Source organism: Podarcis bocagei (genome assembly GCF_964188305.1).
Source record: "Podarcis bocagei genome assembly, chromosome: 2".
In the NCBI taxonomy this organism is placed as follows: domain Eukaryota; kingdom Metazoa; phylum Chordata; class Lepidosauria; order Squamata; family Lacertidae; genus Podarcis; species Podarcis bocagei.
Window position 1 is genome coordinate 82115844 of NC_138126.1, and position 15398 is coordinate 82131241.

General features: G+C 46.7%; 1 long non-coding RNA gene across 1 annotated transcript; it reads left to right on the forward strand.

Annotated features, from left to right (window-relative positions):
• The first annotated feature begins 1702 nt into the window (after window positions 1-1702).
• LOC308579320 lies at window positions 1703-10238 on the forward strand. The gene is made up of 2 exons (XR_014004412.1): window positions 1703-3857; window positions 9987-10238. It is a non-coding gene; the product is annotated as an uncharacterized lncRNA (long non-coding RNA).
• Window positions 10239-15398: the final 5160 nt, after the last annotated feature.

The window sequence follows — 15398 nt, forward strand, 5'->3', positions numbered from 1 at the left end:
TATACAGATTGTAGAGTTGCACCTGTTTCATCCAGGTTCCAGTGGGTGGGTCTCTGTGCATCTTCACAGAAATGGGAGGGGGGGTTGACTTCAAGCAAGATGGAGCAGAAGCCATGGAACAGGCTTCTGGGAATTATTATTATATATGTGTGGCCCATCACTCTAAGGTTCCAGGGCAGGTTACAATTTAAACCCAATAATGGATATCCCACTAACTCTTTTGCTTCCTGCTTCATTAAACACAGCCCGCCCCCACACAAATATTCTGCTAAGAGGAAAGCAAAATGCAATAGTCAGTCCAAATAAATAAATCCTGCAAGTCATGCCAGCTTGGGTTTCCTGGTCAGAAGGTAGTCAAAGGTAGGTGGGCAAGTGGGAAAGTGCTCTCTACATGGGGCTACCTTTGAAGGTGACTCGGAAACCACAACTAATCCAGAATGCGGCAGCTAGATTGGTGACGGGGAGTGGCTGCCAGGGCCATATAATACCGGTCCTGAAAGACCTACATTGGCTCCCAGTACGTTTCCAAGCACAATTCAAAGTGTTGGTGCTGACCTTTGAAGCCCTAAACTGCTTCAGCCCAATATACCTGAAGGAGCATCTCCACCCCCCATCATTCGGCCTGGACACCGAGGTCCAGCTTCGAGGGCCTTCTGGCGGTTCCCTCACTGTGAGAAGTGAGGTTACAGGGAACCAGGCAGCGGGCCTTCTCGGTAGTGGTGCCTGCCCTGTGGAACGCCATCCCACCAGATGTCAAAGAGATAAACAACAACATGGCTTTTAGAAGACATCTGAAGGCAGCGTGCAGCCCTGTATCAGGAAGTTTTTAACCTTTGATGTTTTGCTGTGTTTTTAATATGTTGGAAGCTGCCCAGAGTGGCTGCAGCAACCCAGTCAGATGGGCGGGGTATAAGTAATAAATTACGATGTTGATGGGTGGGTAGGGAGGGGGTGGCTGCTGTTCTCTCTCTCTCTCGCTCTCTCTCTCTCTCTCTCTCTCTCTCTGCTTCAAAGCTTTTCAAGGGGCAGATATGGCCACAACCCTTCTTCGCTAGCGCTGGCCAGGCTGAAGTTTGATTTGTGGGGCAGAGGAAGACATTGCCTGTTTACTGCCCCTCCCCACCCAGTCAATCAGCACAGCCTTCCCTCCTAGCCCCCAGAGCTTATTTCTGCCCAGCACTCCTCCTGATGCTGAGACACCAAAGAAATAATAAGGCTCCTTGCTGGCCTGGAATCCTTCCAGGGCCATTATTGCTGTGTTGCAGTCAGGTAGCTGTTAATAGCTAGCTAATAACTGGAATGGGGGTTTAATCATCTCCTTTGAAAGGATCAGCAGCCAGGCGAGGAAGGGCTGCACAGGGAGGGTTAATAATGCCCTTTCATGTCGGCAGATGGTATGTTTCAACTAGAAACGCCCAGCAGCTTCCCTTCACACACCTCAAACCGAGCTCCACTTACGGTCCCAGGTGCTTGTGTTTCCTTGGAGGACGGATATTTGGTTTCTCAGGCAGTGCAATCAAATCTGATGGACTGCAGAAAATGGTGTCACTCCTCCTGTGCTTACACAGTCTCATGGCCCTGGAAAATACCACAAGCCTAGCCCAGTGGGAGGTGGGGAATTTCTACTATCGCTTGCATTCTGGGATCCGGTTCAAATTTTAGGGACCGTGGTGTTGGTGGAACCCTTCCTGCACAGTCTCAGGGTACTCAGAAATATTAATAACTGCAAGCGGAGCTCAGTGGGAGGTGGGAAATAGCATACAATATGGATCTCCTTTAGGAAAGGGGGTAAGGTTAGGGGAGAAAAGCACACTTCCTGAAACAATATGAGTAGCCCTAAACATTATTTTTTTTAAAAGCACTGGCTGTACTTCTTTGCAAGGAAGCTTTCCCAGATACTGGAAACCCTGTTGGTGGCAGGACCAAAGCTGGAGAGAGCCACTTGTCACGAGGGTCACAAAACAAGAGTTTCTGCACAGTTGTGAAATTTGGGCCCTCAGCAAGGTGGGCAGCGTTTTGCAACAGCATCATATATATTTGTTTCCTGGAACAGGTAAAAGTGACCAGCATTCCAGTGAGCACTGGAGACCCAGAAAAGATCTTCCCAAAAAGGAATAAACAGGCTTGAAAGAGTCTCTCCCCTTGTGGATGCATCTGATAACATGTTTGCATCAGCTGGTATGGAGGCAGCAGCAGCACGGGAAATGCCATATTATAATCTGCCACCCACATATAGCTCATCCCCTAATCCTCAATAGCTAGAATTTGGCTTTAGCCCTGGGAAATGGGGCTTATGTACCCTGTTAGGTTTGTTAGATGCAGACAAATACCCTCAGTTTGGGAGAGCAGTTCACACATACAAGTGTGTGAACAAGTTCTTTCCATTGGGGGCTGCTGTGCAGGGCAGAAAGTTTGGAGAACATTGTCTTCATTTGTCAAAGTTTCCTTACAAACGGAAAACACTTGTTTGTTTCTTTGGTTTTGCATGTATGCATCCGAGAAATTCGTGTGATCTCTGAGTTTGCCATATATGTCCAGCCTCTAAATACTGTAATGCTTAACAGTTCCACCACAGATTGGAAACAATGGGAGGAAATGTTTCAATTCTAAGCCCAAATTTGGGACCCGACCATGGGAAGCAAAGCATTGCATCTGTTATACAATGATACAAGTTTGTGTCCTTTCTTGCCCCCCGCTAAAATAGCCACTAGAGGCTTTAAATCCATGTATTTACCCTTTGTCCATTTTTGCTGATCCTGGCTACACCCTCAGGCTATATATGATGTGCTCATGCTCTTTCAAGAAAAGGCATGGGGGTTTTGAATAGGCTTTCGCCCTGGTCTCTTTTAATATCCTGTTAGCTTACGATCTGCTTCCTCAATCTTCTCATTATCCTCAATCAATATGCTTTCATTGTGCTGCCCTCTCTGTGGCTCAGACGGAAACCCTCTCTAGCTTCTCAGCCATCTCTTCTATCTAGGAGAGAAGGTTGCCTCTGGCTCTGCAAATCTCTCTCTTTCACTCTGCTGGGCCTGCCCTGCTCTTTCATGTTCTTTCTCCCCTCTTTGTTCCTTGACACACGGATGCTCCGACATGCTGAGGCTGCAGAAGCACACCACACACAAACAGAGCAGAGAAGCAGGGCTGGGGGGAGGCCTGCATGAGGAAGCAGGTTTGCGGTGCGCCCTTCAGTGTTCTTCCTGCTACGCCGTGGCTGTGATCCCATCAGGAGCGCACACACACACCTTCTCCGAATGTGCCACCTGGCAAGGGGCATTCACATTCGTCACCCTTTGCCAGTTCGGCAGGATGAGTCATGCCCAAGATTGCAGATGGAGGCCACACCTGCCAGCCCCAAGCCATCCTGCTGTTTCTTTTAGAGATGAAACTGAATCACCACCGAGGTAGCAGGTCTGCCAGGAAAGGAAGAATGAGAAGCTGCATTTGTTTGGGAAGCAGAAGCCACCAATCTGGGCAGTGCTTGCTTAAAGAGAGGCCTCTGTGATCCTTCTTTTTTGCAGGCAAAAGTAGGGATCTGTGAGATAAGCCAGGGAGGGCAGAGGTGTTTGGGCAATTCAGCAATTCAGGAGCAGCCACACCTCTTTGCATCCTCCTCCCTCTCCTCTAGATCACATGGGCAACTCTGTGAAGCAGGAGCAGCCAGCTGGACTACAACTCCTATCATCCCTGGCTATTGGCTGTGCTGGCTGGGGCTGATGGGAGTTGTAGCCCAACAGTATCTGAAGGGCACCAAGTTGAGGAAGACTGGATTACAGCAAGCAACCTCTGGAGGCAGAATTTCATCTAGTGAATGAGGCTCCATCTTGAACAAGCAGTGGCATTAGATGTTGAGGGGGGTATGTAGCTAAATATTTCAAAATTTTATGGTTCTGCCTTAAAAAGAAGAACAAAATATACCTGGGCGTGTGGATGTAGACCTGCACTTCAAAGAAGCAGAACTTGGCAGAGGGTAAGAAGCAGGGAAGAAGAGGAGGTCAACCTGAGGGAGCCTGGCTGGATCCCATCATGCTCCACTGTGTGGAGAGAGGGCATGTTATATGAAAGAGATTATAAGAAAGAAGAGGAATGTGCTGCCTATTTAATTATTGCTATATATATATAGTCTCAAAGCAACTTACAATTTCTGAAAGAAAAGAAAAACCAATACCAAATTAAAATACATCAAAAGATTCAAAGACAATATTAGCCAAAATCTCTCATCTGGCAATAGTGTAAAAGCAAAAGCTTTTGCCAGCAGGGAACAGTGTGTTGCTCCCCCTATTCTTTTCTCTCTTTTTTAAACATTCAGCAGCAAATGGGAAAAGCAGCAAATGGTGGCCACTAGGAGGGCCCTACTTGGAAGCAATCTTTATCTTGCTGAGCCTGCATTTACAAAAACAACATCTGCTTCCTCCTCTCTTTTATTGGTTTTCACTGCAACTGAATAATAGGGCCATCAGCCTGGAGTTCGTTTCCATGGAAGTAAAAGAAATTAATTCTAATAAATGATTTTTTAAAAAAAATGGAAAGAAAGGAAAACCCAAGTGAAAGATGGACAAGGAAAGGCTGTTGCTCAGAAGCAGAGCACACGGAAGGCAATGGGTTTAATCCCTTGGTAATTCCAAGTCGGGGAAACCCTGGAGAGCCACTGCCAAACACTGTCAACAATATTGAGTTATATAGACCCAATGATAAGAAGCAGCTTCCTGTGTTCTTATGAGAAAGAAATGACAGGACACTTCATCCAATGGAAAGCTTTGGAAAGTCTCCCTTTATGAAGTGATTAGCAGCGGGAACAGCTTTGCCAGCCATGTTTTCTTCACAAAAATGTACTGCTTCAGCTTCCAGGGTCTCAGCACCAGTAACTTTGCTTCCTGAACTGCTCAAAGCAAAGCAAACCAAACTGCAGTGCAATGGCCCCAGGCTTAACTGCCACTGTTTTTAAGGGTCTCTGCACTTTGAAGTCTTTGTGATTTCACCAGTTTGTGTCCTTGACTTGTGAACGGGGATGTTTGTGTGCTGCATTAGGCAGGGCCAAAAAACTCCTTGGCAGGAAGGCTGAGGCAGAAGAGCCCCGTTGATGGAAGCATTCATTTCTGGCTCTCGTCAATCCCCACATCTCTGATCTGACACTGACGTATCTAATCCCACCTTCAGCTCTCTGGTAAGGCCTGGTGTCATGTGACTTGGCCGGCAGCTGGGAGCGATGATGGTCAAACAATCTCCTCAGCATTTCCCTAACTGGCTGCAGCAAGCAGCTTACCATTAATCTCCACTTGTCCCCCTTTGCCCTCTTGGGCCTGAGAGAGAGGCTGCTCAGTGGAGCAAGCAAAGCGCAAGGAATCCGCCTGGGAATGAGGCAGTGGGACACCGACCAAGGGCAGAATCTGACAGGGGGGTGGGGGACGGGCAAGGGGGAAAGCGAAAGGAAGAGCAAGCCGCAACTAGCCTCAGAAACTGAGTCGCTTTGGTGAGTCAAACCCTCATCAGCTGCCAGGAGGGAGAGGAATGAGTCAGTGCCAGGAAAAGTGTACATTTGCTGACTGCACCGCTTGAAGTTCTTGCTGGGGCAGCAGGATGATTCTATGAGTTCCCAGTTAGAAGTGCACCAACCATCTCTGTCTCTTGTTCTTTCTCTGTCCATCAGAGGCACACGTCATCCCTCCTCAGTCTGGCTCTTTTGTCTGCAAGGATATGATGATGCAGGGAGGGGGCCGGTCCAAGTGAAGCATTGGATACATGCCTCTCTAGTCACCAAAGATTGCTACCCCCACACTTCGTCCAGATGCAAGGCTCTGTCATTAGGGATGGTTTAATGCACAACAAAAACAGCTGCATTAGTCACACAGGCCACTGATCGGCAAATGGGGTGCACTGCCGTCAGCTGGTACTAAAATGGAACCCAAACTCCACCCAAAATCCATTTAGCTGTGTGCAGCTAAATTTGGGTTCCATTTGGGCACGAGCATGAAAAATATCCGGAATGACCCTTCAAGTGTGATATTTGATTCTGCTCCGTGTCATAGTTCCCCCAAAGAGGCCACAACCTTCCAGTGACAACCTGGTATCTACACAGCTCAGAAGGCTATGCACTCGGCACAGATGGAATTGCACCCGTGGTTATCAGAGTAAACAGGCGCAAAAGCAGACACGTCCTTCGCCCTCTGCAGCCTCCAGGACTAGCTCCACTTCCTAGTGTTCCTTCCAAACAGCTTTCTGCCTCGCGCAAGCTGATGTATATGCCAGTGCTCAGCACTTCGGCAAGGCTTTCTTCCTGTATCTGGAACTCTCTTGCTTTTCTATTTGGTAGAGATACTAAGAGCAACAGTTGTAGCTGCAGAAGCGCTGAGGTGGCTGGTGTGGTCCTTCTTGGCAACACACGGGCCTTGCACACTTGGCATTCATAGTGGCATAGTTGCTGTTTGAGTTAACATTTTTAAGAGTGAATCTGAGCGCACCGCTGCTCACGTTGTTGTTATAAGAGTGAGTGTGGGGGTCTTCCTTTCCACACTAATGGTGGGTTGTGCCTAAAGTGAGAAAAGTTATCTAGTTGTCATCACATTCTTAACATGCCCTTGTGCCAGCAAATGCCAGAGTTATGAGCCCCTTCGTGGCTTTTTTTTTGGGGGGGGGCGGGATATATAATGCCTAGTATTCCGAAATTCTAATCTAGTGGGAGAATAGATTAGAAGAGCTACTACATGTCTGCCTGGGATATGGCTAACCTGGTTACTGAGGTGGGATTTTGTCTGCAGCTAAGCTTTCTTGTCATGGGCAATACTTGACTCAGTGCCATAGCTCTCTCTGAACTGAGCTCACACCCTAGCAGCTCATACCAGCCAGAGGGAAGTGATGCAAAACAGGCATCTTCCAAGCGACTCCCTCCACACAAAAGGCAAGATGATGCAGGATGACACATGCCACCCAAATGAAAATATTGGGGATCCTTTCTAAATCTTTCACAAACATTGTTTGTTTGTTTTTTGTTGGTTTTTTTGCAGTAGCAGAAAAAGTGGGGTTTGGAAACATTATTCCAGAATACTAGCTGAAGGATGTGGGCATCTTGTGGCAACATGTCATCCCCCGCTAAAAAAAAATAAAAATCCCTTCAGCAACTATTCCACTATAAATAGTGAAGTGTGGAAAGGCCCACAGAGAAGTCAGCCAAGTATGGATGCAATAGCAGCTTCAAGCAATGTAGCATGGCCCCCGTGTCAAGGAAAGAACCATAGCCAACATTATTGTGGAGAGTCTTCTACGGAGGATGCACATTGATTTAGTGGTATCTGCTGCCCATTGGGCATGGTAGGGCAGGGAAGACAACAGGAGGTGGAGCCGGCACAGATGACAGGCGAAGCTTAGCACTCTCTTCCTCCCTGCCCTATAAGGGCAAAACAGCCTAAGGAGGAGGAGGTGGGCAGCCAGGACCACCCCGTGGAAAGGCTGTAAGAAAGAAGTCATGCAGGTGGGGACTGGCTGAATGGAGACTGAGGTTGGTAGCACAGTGATCCATCCACCCCCAAGGACCAACGTTCATTGCATAAATCCACTTTATGCATGGCCAACCTCATGAAGCAGCGGGGGGGGGAGATATGCATTACAATGTCAGCGCTTATCAAGAGGAGAAATGGTCACTCTCAAAGGTCACTCTCTGCAGCAATCTGTACCAGTGTCCAATGGGAAGTTAACATGGTGCAATTGTACTAGAGGTCTTTGCCGCTACCGATTGTAAATGCCAATGGAGGAAGGACACAGTGTGGCAATTAGCCTTGGTTGAGCTCTCTCTCGTGTCCCCATTTCCTGCAGCAAGTGCAGGAATGCTGCAACTCCCAGCCCCCCAAATGAATATCAGGGGATGTTTGGATGTTGCAAAGAAGGATGTCTGCTTTCTTCAAGACACATACATGCATGGAACCTGCCATTGCAGACAGATATGCTCTCTTTTGAAATGTCTAAGATTTTTTTGTTAACTTTGTTTGTGTTAAATATGTATTCTGTAGTTGACCTTTGTAATGTTTTATTTTGATATCTTTAAGATAATATTTTAGCTTCTGTTAATTGTGTTGCTCTGTCTGTATATTTTATATTTGACTTTCTTCAGTAATGTGTTATTCTGGATTGTTTTATTGATGTTTTAATGTGCTGTGAACTGCTTTGAGATTTTTCTTAAAAATATAAAGTGGTATTGAAATGAATCGAATCATCATCTTACCTTCTCCATGATTTTGTGGAAGAAGTTTTTTCCTCTTTGTACGTTCTCAGCTAGCAGTTTGTTGAGTGGGTTTGGACTAGTAATATTCTTCATTGTAAGAAAGATTCAGAGTCAGTTATAGAGATTTTAAGATAATCAAAACCACCACCACCACCAGAAACAGATTTCTCTCAATCCAGAGAAAGATCAGTATCCTTAAACACCAACTGAAATCAATGAGATATGCTAGCTGAAATGAATAGGATGCAAGTGTAACTGAAGCTGCATTCCTCTGCACATTTACATTGGGAGGGGGTGCCTTTGAACACTGGGGAATATATTTCTGATAGAATCAGACCACTTGCTCAATCAGATACAGAATCTTTAAGTGCTGCCCATACTAAATATTAACCCAGATCTGCTGCCAATAGCACAATATCCCATCTCCACAAAATGGGTGAGTCAGAAAGCAGCTAGGCAAAACTGTTCCACCATTTCTGTGAAGGTAGGGATAGCCATGCTCATGCTTACCAGGAAACAAGAACCTTGCACTATGGGAGCACATCAGTATATGCATGATACAGCCGAGGGTTGTGTGGCCTTCAAGAAGTTCTTTAAAAATAAGCAAAGGCAGTGATGGTACAGGCACAGTCCAATAGGTGTTTGTGATACTTGTTCAGTCACATTCCCTGCAGCACTCCCAATTGTAACTGATTGCACTAGGTTGGGGAAGGGTGGATGGGAATAGTATTTTCCTAGCAGCAAAATATTCTGGTTTGGAGTGTTCTGAAAATGTGATGTTCAGCAGTATAAATGCTGTCCTAAGACAAAATGTCTGGATACTCTGAGCACTCTCAAACTCTTGTTATTGAGCATCCATCCTGACTTACTTGCAGAGGAGCAGATGAAGCTAACTACTTGTCATTCATTCTGGAGATTAGGGGCATTGCATTTCTAGCGCACTTCTCTGCCACTTCCCTTATTGCAAGAAGCCTGATCTTTTGGGAAGGAGAGTCGTTTGTGAAAGACCTCCCAATCAACTAGAATTGCACTGCCTGAATTTGTTGGTATGTGACCAAACCCCACCTCAAAACAGAGCCCTTTGCAACACAAATGAAAACTGCACATTTGTGATGCTACCTACTGTCTGCAGATGGCCCATGTGATCTCAAACCCGCCTTCGGTTAAATTTAAGCAGCAAACCATCTTAGAGGCAACGTCAAGGGGTGGTCAGGGGGCGGATAATGCAACAAGCTGTTCTTGATTAGGAAAGACATGCCTGTGGAGCTGGTATGTGTGTCGCATGCCCTGCCCCTCTGTGCAAGAGGCGAGCATTTGCCCTGGAGAGGTTCATCTGCCTGCCCTTCACCCATCGCAGCACAAAGACAAAGCAGAGGAATGACGATCCAGCAGAATGGCATGTTTCTCACCACCTTTCCCCCCTTTCCTCCACATGGGCTGAATCAGCATTTCAGGGAAACCATGCAAATGCTGAATCGCCACAAGCTTATTTTGCCAGGCCTGCCTTGTGCGCATGAATGAGAATGCATGCTGCCAGATGGGGCTTAGGAACGAGAAGCAGAGCACAGGAGGAGACATTTGCAAACATGGGGGCACAAAAGGGGCAGGATGCAATGCCGTTTCTCCCCACCTGACTAAACTGATGTTGGAGAATCTCTCCCAATATATATATTAAAAACCACCCCATAGAATCTAAAATTTAAAAATGGAAATAAAGACAAGCCCTCTTCCTTTTACTATATTAACCTGCTCTACCATTTTCAATGTATTCCAGCCTTCCTCTCTTGCCGACCTGGAGTTTTGGACTACAAATTTCATCAGCCTCAGCCAGCATGGGCACCACGTTGGGGAAGGGTGATGTGACCCAGAATACCTCACTTCATTCTACCACCACTCCAAGCAAAAGGTCTACAGTCTTATCTCCTAGCCATCATTCCTCTCTCCCTCTCTGTTTGTCTGTCTGTATAAATGAAATGGCTTTTTAAAAATTCAGATGATTATCTTTAAGAATAAAATGGATAAAGGATTTTTTTTTTAAAAAAAAATTGCATTTTGTGTTCTGAGCATTTAGGTCACTTGCTTTTAATCCCACTTTTAATCCTTTTTCTCTGCATCTGTGAGAACCAAAAGCATTTTAAAAATGAAATCTGAAGCTCTTAATTTCACGTGGAACTTCAGGTTTCTACAAGCCCACAAAATGATGGAAATCAAGATTAAAGTGTATGAGCTGGCAGTGCAGGACACCACCTTTTGCATACTGGCATACTCATTCCTCTGAACTTGTTCCTCCTTCACAGCAGAAGGCATGAAAAGCAGGGTGTTCCCCTGATTCCTCTCCTGCCTGGCAGGGCTTTCTATCAGCAGGGCACGCCTATGCCAGGCAGGGGAGGAGGAGAAGGGAGACAGGCAGGCGAAAAAGCTGCACCCTGGGGAGCGAGGCATTGCCCAAGCATGCCTGGCACAGTCAACAGCACGGCAGCAGACTCTCTTGCCAGCAACCTCCTTGCACAACAGAAATGGGGGTTGGGTCAAAGTATGGACCCTTTGCAAATCTGCTGGGTATTCGTCATCCAAGCTATCTTGGAGTAGGTCAGCCCAACATTTGTGGCATTTTGCATTTCTCCCATAGGGAAGAACGATTCTGTCCATTTCAGTTTCTCCCAGTTACTCTCGAGTTCAGTTCTGCACACTTTTAACATTAGTTTGCAATTATTGTTATTATTTTAAATCCTCTTTTGCATTTTAGTGCAAATTTCTCATAACATACACATTTTTGTATGCTATTTTACCCAATATGCACTTTTTTTGCAAAGCAATTTTCTCTAATGTAATACATTTTTCATGTGATTTTGATTAATTTATGTACTTTATATTCATACTTTACCCTAGTACGTTCGTTTTGTAAACACTAGTTGCCTGCAAAATTCGCAGAAGTGTGAATTCTGACAGGTGGCTGTGTTTCGGTTCGCCTACTGTTTTGGAACATGCATTTGAAAATAATTTCTCCCTGATCCCTACCTCCCAGTAGTTTGAGAGTTGAGGACAGACAAATGGGTCCTAAACCCTCGTCATGGGGGGGAGGGGCAGCAGATCCTTTCCCTGCTTTCCTCGCCCCTTACAAAACTTAAGAAGCGCATTTCTCCACAAAGGGCAGTTGAGAAGGAGCAGACTTCCCTGTGTTTGCCTTAGTTAGGACCCCAGGGGTTCTTCCTCCATTCTGCATTGACAGCAGTTTCCACAGAATCTGGCGGATGCTACAGAAGATAGCAGCGGCTGCACAATGTCAATCACCAGGACATCAGAGTCACACCCAGTCAGGATACCCAAGGCAATAGCTAGGCAAGGCAATAACCTCCAGCCATCGCTTTTGGAGCACACTGTATCCTCATGAGGTGATCCCTTGCCCAATGCTTGTTCCACATTCTTGGCTTATATATTAGAAATATCAAATGAACGACCATTTGAACTCCTGATCCTTACTCATATTGAAGTCAGAACATGATATATAGCACTACAGAGTCATGAGAAGAACAATGCCACTGTGTTTTATAGAACACAGATATCTAGTGTCTGGTAAAAGGGGAAAATGGATTTTTATCTCACCCTGGGTAAGGTGATTAAAGTGCTCTGTTGCCTAGTGCAACAAATCTGCTTTAGAAAATCAACCAACCACTTTTTGCTGTTAGGAAAGTGATGAGGAGGCAAAGTGTCCAAGAGTGCAGCTGGGGCCACCCAACCCTCCAATAGGAAGGCAGCAGGATTCTGCACCAGCTGAAAGTCTTGTCCCACCCAGAGGCGGGGACAGCTAGGCCCACAATGTCCTCATGCAGCCAAGTACTAACGACAGGTTCTGAGTTGAAAGTGGGCATGTGCAGAGAACGATGGGGATCCTGTGCCTTTAGCAGATGGGCAGAGGAGGGAATTTCCGCGGGGAGGGGGGGTTTCTCTCTCTAACATGACTTGCTGTGTGTGGAATTCCAGCAGCTATGAAAGGTGTCCAGGGCAACAAGGGAGGGATGGAGGCCTGTTCACTGTTGAAACAGGTTACTCTGAGTGGGTTGGTTGGATGCAGGCAGGACTTGAACATTTCTGTACATACAGCCGAGGCCAAAAGCATTTCCCCCTACAGACTATATACATCAATCATGCTTCCAGGAAGCTAAATGTCTCTGGCCTTTTAGAACTTGCCCTGCAATTGATCCCACAGGGGGAGGGAGTGCTTCCCCCACCTCTTTCCAAAGCCTGCCCCATAGCTGCTTCTTTTTTACCTTTTGCATGCAATGCTGAACTTTGCTCCTTTAACTAGCTATGAAATGTTAGGAGACTGGAGGAGGGGAAACACACACATATCCTGGGAGTCGAGCATTTGCAGCAATAAAACCAACCAACCCTGGAGTAAATCATTTGGCAAGTGGAGTCGAGTTCAGTTTGTATGAAGTGGGAGGGACCTGGGTCAGAGGGATTATTGTGTGTTTGGGCAAAGGCAAGCTCCTTTCTAAACGCTCAGCTTGGCTCCCTCAGCTGCTCTCGCCTCCCTCCCCCTCCACCTTACAGTGGAAAAGCGCAAGACATACAATTAAGCAGAGAATTATAGCCTAATTGCCCTTTCTCCAAGCCATCTGCTCGGAGTGTATTGGAAACAGTCTCTAGGGCTCTTGCTACAAGCTTTTAGCCAAATGTACACCATAGACCTCTGGGGCGCTCCTCTCTCCCTTTGTGCGCCAGGCAAGCTCAGAGAGCCACAGGAGCCAGCAGGCCGCCCTCCAACAGCGTACATTCATGCAGCCTTTGCAAAAAAAGGGGGGGAGGGTGAAATGTTCCCCTCCTCTTCTGTCGCACCTTTCTTCCAATGCAGCCTTGCCCACTTCCTCATTCTGTTCTTGGGCCTCCAGTGCAGGGTGCCAGCTTATGATTTCAAAGATCTTGGCATGTAGGCAGTGGAGTCAGGGGGTGATTCCCTCAAGCACAGAGTCAGGCGGGGAGCCCAGAGGTGGATTTGCAGAACGGTCTTCCATTCAGCGTTTTCAGTATGCTTGGTATGAAACCTGAATAGCAGTCCACCTGACCTTAGAAGGCTCCAGCTGCGAATAAGTGCCACAGCCTCTGCTGCCAGGCCCCCCCAAGGACCACAACTCTCTTCCAATTAGAAAACAGTGCAAGTGGTTGTGCAGCAAGTAAGTCTACACACAGGGGAGTCATGAGTCACAACACATCTACAGGGGCAAGAGTGGACTCTCTGGGAAGGATTCACCTAATGCATCCCATCAACAGAAGCCTTGTGTAAGGACATCTGCTAGCACAGTGGGGCTCCCCCCCAAAAAAAATGGAGGTGGGAGAACCCCTAGAACAGCACATGGGGAGGGGAATTGTCCCATCAGGCAAGCTTGTGATCAGGCAAGAATGTGCCCTTAATCTGTGGTGATCCCTCATTTGCCTGGATAGAGGATGGATAGGGGTGTGTGGGTGGGTGTGAGAACACACTCGCTTTGGCCACACCCACCACTGGTACACAGCCCCTGGAAGGTGGCCTATGAGGTAATGTTGATAAAAGGTTCTCCACTTCTCTGAACTCTCATGGAATAGGAAGAGTCTGCTGAAGAATAACGCTTAACGTTCCACCTTTTGAGTAGCAAATGCACACGCCAATAAATTCTTCAACCTCCAATTAGAAAATGTTTTAAGCCTCAAGAAAACATTCCTCAGGAAGTCTAGGCTTCCTCACACATTATGTATCTCTAGACACATGCCTAGAATATCATGTGCAAACGGAACAAGCATGTCCTTGTAGGCTGTGTCCTACAGGCCTGAGGTTGGCTCCAATTGGATGCCTCACTTGCTGGGTAATCCTGTGTTTGCTGCTGTGTAATGTATACACAACACAAACCTGAGGACCTTGTATTGGAAGGCTGCAGACCAGTGAGGAGGGCTCAGACTCCGTCTGGCAGCCTAGCATAGCTTGCTTGGCTGTTCTGTGTTCATGTTCACAGCAAAGTTCTTAAAATGCTTCATCCTTGCATGTCACGAAAGGGTCCACTTGGCACTTTGGCAGCTTACAGCTCATGTGCAAGAATTTGGGCATGTACAGTAAGTTAATACTGAAGTAGGCCACCCCTTGGGTGCATGCATGGAGACATAGATGCCACCTCGCACCAAAGATTGTGGGTGCCCGAAACAAAGGGCTGCAACTTTGCCCATTGACTTTGTAGGGCCCAGCCCCACAAGTATACTACTGTGGGTGTCGAAGCAGCCGTAGCCCCTGGAGTTGGCTCCAGTGCATGGAGAAAATAAGGATGGAGGAAATATATTTTTGTCTCCTTTAAAATTATTGCAAACAGGCATACAGGCCAGATTTCCCATTGGCATCTGTACATCTACTCCAACACTCCACATGATCCTTGGACCCTCATTTTGACACTTAGCTGGTTTATTCTATTTGCAGAGCAAACAGTCCCTCTTTGCTGTCAGATAAGGCTATACCGGATCTCTGGCTAGGTAGCTGGAAGCTGGCAGAAAACAGGGCTCAGCCCTTCTGGTGCCTCCCTGCCTGCTTTCACTTCCCCAGGTGGTTTTCCATCGAGATATCCAGCTTTGAGTCTTCTGCATTTTGATGAACAGAACCCAGTTGTGCAAATGCAGGATTATCCCTCATTCACCTCAAAGCATTCTTATATGTCATGTAGGATGACTCCCTAAGGAGGCCTAGCCAATGGCCAAAGCTTCTCCTTAGCTTCTCTGAACAGGTGTTTTGCTTGGGCTTGCAACCAAGGCCAGCTCAGTCATACCCTTCCCACTTGGTGGGCTAGAGAAAACCACGAGCTGCCCAGCTCCTTGTGTAAGATTTGACTTACAAGGGGGGATAGACGCTACTGTTAGGAAGGGTTAATGCTCGATGACATAACACTCAATACAGCTGGAACACTTGGGCATTAAAACATAACCCACAACCAACTCCCTTCTGAAAAATCGTGTGTGAAGCCACCTTGCATTGCACATACAGGGAAGATTCAATATTAACACAACAGCTCTTCTCTGGGGAGAAACCTACTGCAAAAAAATGGTGGACGGGGATATAAACCTGATATATCAGAAATGGATCCTAGGTTGCCAAGATTCATACTCGACAGCAAAACACTTGTGTAGAAAAGCACTGATAATTGTTTCCCCTTTATTGTAGTCATAGTTATGA